This window comes from Quercus suber, unplaced genomic scaffold (assembly GCF_002906115.3).
Source record: "Quercus suber isolate HL8 unplaced genomic scaffold, Cork oak 2.0 scaffold_523, whole genome shotgun sequence".
In the NCBI taxonomy this organism is placed as follows: Eukaryota; Viridiplantae; Streptophyta; class Magnoliopsida; order Fagales; family Fagaceae; genus Quercus; species Quercus suber.
Genome location: NW_027069972.1, coordinates 20,403 through 25,878, shown reverse-complemented (window position 1 = coordinate 25,878; position 5,476 = coordinate 20,403). Strand labels below are relative to the sequence as shown.

The window sequence follows — 5,476 nt, the reverse complement described above, 5'->3', positions numbered from 1 at the left end:
TAAATTTTACAGATCTAAGCAATGCCTGCCTAGAAGATAGCTTCCTGTTATCACAGATTGACCAACTTATTAATTCAACAGTGAGACATAAGCTCATGACGTTAATGGATGCATTCTCAGGATATAATCATATCCAAATTTTAGAAGAAGATCAGGAGAAAACAACATTCATCGCTAGCCAAGGACTCTATTATTATAGAGTCATGCCATTGGGTTAAAGAACGCAGAAGCTACCTATCAAAGGTTGGTGAACCAAATGTTCAACAAGTAGATAGTGAGGAATATGGAGGTTTATGTAGACGATATGCTCGTCAAGAGTAAAGAGGTGGAGATCCACTTGGACAACCTCAAAGAAACTTTCGAAACACTAAGGCAATATAAATTGAGGTTAAAACCAGCAAAATGTGCATTTAGGGTCTCCTCAATGAAATTCCTCGGCTTCATGGTATCATAACGAGGGATAAAGGCTAATCCTGAGAAGGTAAAAGCCATGGAGATGTTGTTAGCTAGGAATTTCAAGGAGGTATAGAAATTGATAGGAAGAGTGGCAGCCTTCAATAGCTTTGTCTCTAAGGCAACGAACAAATGCCTACCTTTTTTCAATACCCTCAAACAAGCCTTTGTGTGGATCAATGAATGTGAGACTGCATTCTAGGAGCTAAACCGCTACTTGAGCAACCCACAACTTTTAAGTCCATCCAAAGAAGGCGAAGACTTATTCCTATATCTTGCAATTTCCGCTACCACGATGAGTGCAACATGATTCAGGAAGACTCAAAAATCTAGCGCCCAGTATACTACGTCAACCAAGCCTTCTAGGGGGCAGAGGCAAAATACCCATGCATTGAGAAGATCACCTTCACTCTGATCATCTCCTCTCAAAAGTTGTGTCCTTATTTCCAAGCAAACCCAATCCTTGTCATGGCGAACTAACCAATCAAAAAGGCGATGAGCAAACCAGAAGCAGCAGGTTGAATGGTACAGTGAGTAATTGAGTTGAGCCAGTTTGACATCAAGTACAAACCTCGAACAGCCATAAAATCCCAAGTATTAGCTGGTTTTATTGTTGAATTTACCTTGCCAAAAGAGAGCGCAGCAAACACGTCGGAGTTATGGATGATATAGACGGATAGGTCGTCGGTGAAGAATATGGGCAGAGTTGGAGTCGTCATCACTTCCCTAGAAGGAGACACTTTGAGATATGCAATCCAACTCCAGTTCCCCGCCACCAACAATGAATCAGAGTATGAGACTATTTTGACAGGGCTCAAGATGGTAAAAACCAAGGGAGCCAAAAATTTGCTCTTGAAGAGTGACATCAAATTGGTAATAGGACAGATTAAAGGAGATTATGAAGCGAATGAACAAAGAATGCAAAGATACCTAAAGCTAACAAAATGATTGGTTGAAGAGTTAGAACAGGTGGAGTTCATGCAAGTCCCCCCGTGGCCTGAACAGTCGAGAAGTCTTGCTCATCTAAACACGGTAATGGATGACCAAAACACCATAAAGAAGGCATTCAATGCAAGAGTCGCTATGGTCAGACGAAGCAAGGAGCATAACAGCTCAAAAGTCCCCATAAGCACCGCATTAATCACCAGATACATTACTCAAACAAGCAATTAAGCCACAAATGAAGGCCTCCAACGGCTAGAAAGGTAAAAGCGAAAATAAAGGAGGTCAGACCTAGAGCAAAGGTACACAAAAACACATATTTCATTCCATATATTCAATTACCATTTCTCCAATCATCTAAGGTTCATTAGCTGGCACCACGCTGGTGACCTATCCAACTCGCACCTTATTTCTTATAAGAACGCACGGTTCTGTCTGGACGATAACAGTGACTGACGAACTTGGCTTCATCGGTTTTATTTGTTTGTTTTAGCAGTGATGGTACCCTCTCTTATGAGCAAACCAATGAGCTAGCCCTTGGATTGGAATTGAGTGGGCATAAGTTCTTATGGGTTTTAAGAAGCCCGAATAATAAGCATGATGTTGCATACCTTAAAGACCAAACCCTTGACAACAACCCACTTGCTTTCTTACCAAAAGGGTTCGTAGAAAGGACTAAAGGGCAAGGTCTAGTGGTGCCCTCTTGGGCACCACAAGCCCAAGTGCTTAGCCATGGCTATACTGGTGGGTTCTTAACTCATTGAGGTTGGAATTTGACCCTAGAGAGGGAGAAATTATTTGCTCCTCCCGGGTGGAGGAGTGACGTGGTCCTCCTGCTGATATGGACCAATGGAAAGCAGCCATGTATAAATGAAAAGCTGAGTCAGCAAACACCCCTGCTGCAACGTTACTTCAGCCTTTTAAATAACAAAAATACACTTTCCTTCATCCACCTGCTTTAGCCGCTTCACCAAAAGAGGGAAAACCCAAAAATTTCCAAACCACCCAGCTCTCTTCTCTCTCCCTCCCTTGCATCATTGAAGAAATTTTTCTTTGCATGACCAAGCTCTATGAGATTTTGAACTAACTTTGTTCTTGGGTCTAACTTTTTCTAGCTTGTTTCTCTCTTTTCCCCTATGACTGAAGTGGTTGCTGGAATCCAATGCTCACCATCGCAACTAACCATGGCTGATCAAGGTATGTTACAAAGTCTCATTTCACTCTTCAAAGTCTTATTTTCTTGCTTTGTTCTACCTCTATGTAGTTTATAATACAGTGCCTTCTGCATGTTTGATAAAAAGCCCAAGATAAAAACTTTGCTTGGAATGGTGTTATAATGTTGCTGTCTATGGGCCCTTGTTTTTAACTCTAGATTGCAGGTCTTTTTTTTTTTAGAATGAGTCTTTAATTGAGACCTTAAGTTCAGTATTATAAAGTTGCTGGGTTCCTCATCTTTTTTCTTTTCTTTTCTTTTTTTGCATTTGATTGTTGCTGTTGTTGACGCATTTGAATATTGTGGTGTTTTTAATCATAGATATTAGAGTCAATGAGGAAGGTGTTGAAGATATTGAAACTTTTCTTGGAATGGTGTTGTTGGGTACGTGATAGGAGTGCTCTGGTGAATTGGGTGCTGTTGGTGCGTGGCGTGCTGATGACTGGGGCATGGCATGCTGATGACTGGTGCGTGGAGTGCTGATGGGCCAAGGGCTGCTGCATTTGGATCAGAGGGTGCTGCTACCGTGTATATGGGTCTAAGTCATTGTGTTGTTAGTTAAGGGATAGTTGTAATTTGTATTAGCTATTGAGGGATGGGGTGGTTAGTTAGTTAGTAACAGTTATAGGAAATGCATATGTATCAATACAATTCTGTTAGGGTCGGGTATGAATGGAATGTAGGTTCTAGATGAGGGTATCAATGAGAAATTTAATGCAATTCCTTTGTCTTTTCTTCTTCTTCTTAATCTCTATTCTTTTCTCTCTAATCTCTCACTGTTCCATTCTTCCTTCAATCCCCTATTTCTTCTTATTTGGATAGGGATAAGGTGATTCTTATCAATACGTGACTGTTGCATTGATTGCTTTGCGCTATAACTCCCCCCTCAAATTGACAAAGGGAGGAGGGTATCACTCCCAACTTGTGTCAAAGGGATGAAAAAGGAGTCTTAGTGTTGGAGTATTATTGTGCTTCTACATTTTGTTCTTTAGTGTTTCATTTTTGTTTTCTGCTTGAAACTTTAATGTGTTTCTAAAAGAGGCTTTATTATTTTTGATTACTAACATTTGAAATTGTATTTAGGAGCATACAAATTGGACCAATGAGGATACACTAAATGACAATCTTGGAGATGGGACATCTGTTGCTGGTGTTATCGTTGGTAGAGATGCAGTGTCTTGGTTTGCTGCTTTGTTTGAGAGAGTATTTTGGGCTACTATTTACCATGTGATGAAGTAGAGATGTTTGTATTAGATGTGTGAACTGTCAAGATGAAGAATCAATGAATGCATTGACAAATGGAAAAAGCTACTTTGTTGAGGCAGGATTAATTTTGGTTGATATTAGGCGACTCATGTTAAACTTTGAATCAATTTCCTTTCATGTAGTGTAAAAAAACTTGTAACTATGCAGCTAGTGAGTTGTAAAACTTTCTCAGGAAAAGGAAGAGCCTTTGGTGGGAATTAGAGGAATGTTCTTTCTTTTTGTTAGCCATTGTACTTAAACATATTTCTCAATAAATCAAGTCTTTTGTTTTACAATGGTTATATTCTAATTGTCCACACCATAAGTTCACAAAAATTGCTTATAATCAGCATTTGAATTGAAAATACTTTTCATTGCTATTGGTTATATTCAATAGGATAAATAACAATTTCTAATTCAAATCTTTTATATTGATACAATTTCTAACCAATTGCTATTGGTTATATTCCATTTATACCCGACCCTAACAGAATTGTATTGATACATTGGCATTTCCTATAACTGCTACTAACTAACTAACCACCCCATCCCTCAATAGCTAATACCAATTACAACTATCCCTTAACTAACAACACAATGACTTAGACCCATATACACGGTAGCAGCACCCTCTGATCCAAATGCAGCAGCCCTTGGCCCATCAGCACTCCACGCACCAGTCATCAGCATGCCACGCCCCAGTCATCAGCACGCCACGCACCAGCCTTCAGCACCCCACGCACCAACAGCACCCAATTCACCAGAGCACTCCTATCACGTATCCAACAACACCATTCCAAGAAAAGTTTCAATATCTTCAACACCTTCCTCATTGACTCTAATATCTATGCTTAAAAACACCACAACATTCAAATGCCTCAGCAACAGCAACAATCAAATGCAAAAAAAGAAAAAAAAATGAGGAACCCAGCAACTTTATAATACTGAACTTAAGGTCTCAATTAAAGACTCATTCTAAAAAAAAAGACCTGCAATCTAGAGTTAAAAACAAGGGCCCATAGACAGCAACGTTATAACACCATTCCAAGCAAAGTTTTTATCTTGGGCTTTTTATCAAACATGTAGAAGGCACTGTGTCATAAACTACTAGAGACAGAACAGAGCAAGAAAATAAGACTTTGAAGAGTGAAATGAGAATTTGTAACATACCTTGATCAGCCATGGTTAGTTGCGATGGTGAGCATTGGATTCCAGCAACCACTTCAGTCATAGGGGAAAATAGAGAAACAAGCTAGAAAAAATTAGACCCAAGAACAAAGTTAGTTCAAAATCTCATAGACCTTGTTCATGCAAAGAAAAATTTCTTCAATGATGCAGGGGAGGGAGAGAGAAGAGAGTTGGGCGGTTTGGAAATTTTTGGGTTTTCCCTCTTTTGGTGAAGCGGCTAAAGCAGGTGGATGAAGGAAAGTGTATTTTTGTTATTTAAAAGGCTGAAGTAACGTTGCGGCAGGGGTGTTTGCTGACTCAGCTTTTCATTTAATACATGGCTGCTTTCAACTGGTCCACATCAGCAGGAGGACCACGTCACTCCTCCACCCGGGAGGAGCAAATAATTTCTCCTAGAGAGGATCATGCATGGCATATCATTAATTGCATGGCCAC

At 39.8% G+C, this 5,476-nt stretch overlaps 1 long non-coding RNA gene across 1 annotated transcript; it reads right to left on the bottom strand.

Annotated features, from left to right (window-relative positions):
* Positions 1-4,179: 4,179 nt before the first annotated feature.
* Positions 4,180-5,212, bottom strand: LOC136063404 (uncharacterized). Its single transcript, XR_010625074.1, has 2 exons — positions 5,024-5,212; positions 4,180-4,698 (listed from the first exon to the last, which is right to left on the bottom strand). It is a non-coding gene; the product is annotated as an uncharacterized LOC136063404 (long non-coding RNA).
* Between the last annotated feature and the right edge of the window lie 264 nt (positions 5,213-5,476).